This window comes from Lathyrus oleraceus, chromosome 6, assembly GCF_024323335.1.
Source record: "Lathyrus oleraceus cultivar Zhongwan6 chromosome 6, CAAS_Psat_ZW6_1.0, whole genome shotgun sequence".
Classification (NCBI taxonomy): Eukaryota; Viridiplantae; Streptophyta; class Magnoliopsida; order Fabales; family Fabaceae; genus Lathyrus; species Lathyrus oleraceus.
In genome coordinates, this window is record NC_066584.1 from 255,505,049 (window position 1) to 255,505,568 (window position 520).

The window sequence follows — 520 nt, forward strand, 5'->3', positions numbered from 1 at the left end:
AAGCCCCGTTGTATTTCTCAAAAGTAGGGGGTTTAAACTTGTGAGAAATCCTTACTCCCTGAACCAGACCAAGATTTGTGACATCAAAGCCTAAGGAATTTTGAGACTCCAAAGATTTGAGCTTCTCAACAAGCTCATCCATACGGCGAGTGGTCTCGAGGGCCTCGTCGTGCAAAGAAAATTGATCATACTGATAATCTTCAGTAACGGGGCGCCCGTTAATCCGAATTCCTCGATTCACATTGTACCTTCCGCCAATACCATTTCCAACATTCCCTGTGTTGCCAACGTTACCCGCGTTACCAGTGTTCACAGGGTTATCAGCGTTCCCAGGGTTACCAGGGTTTCCCTCAGCATTTGGTATCTCCACCTCCGGATCGGGTCTCGGTTGCTCAACCAATTCCCTCAGCTTTTCCTGGCCTTCTTCCATACCAGTCATCAATGTCATGAACTGATCCATTCTTTCACACATATCAGCAAACTCTTTCTGTACTTGGTCCATCGCTAGCTGTGGACGATT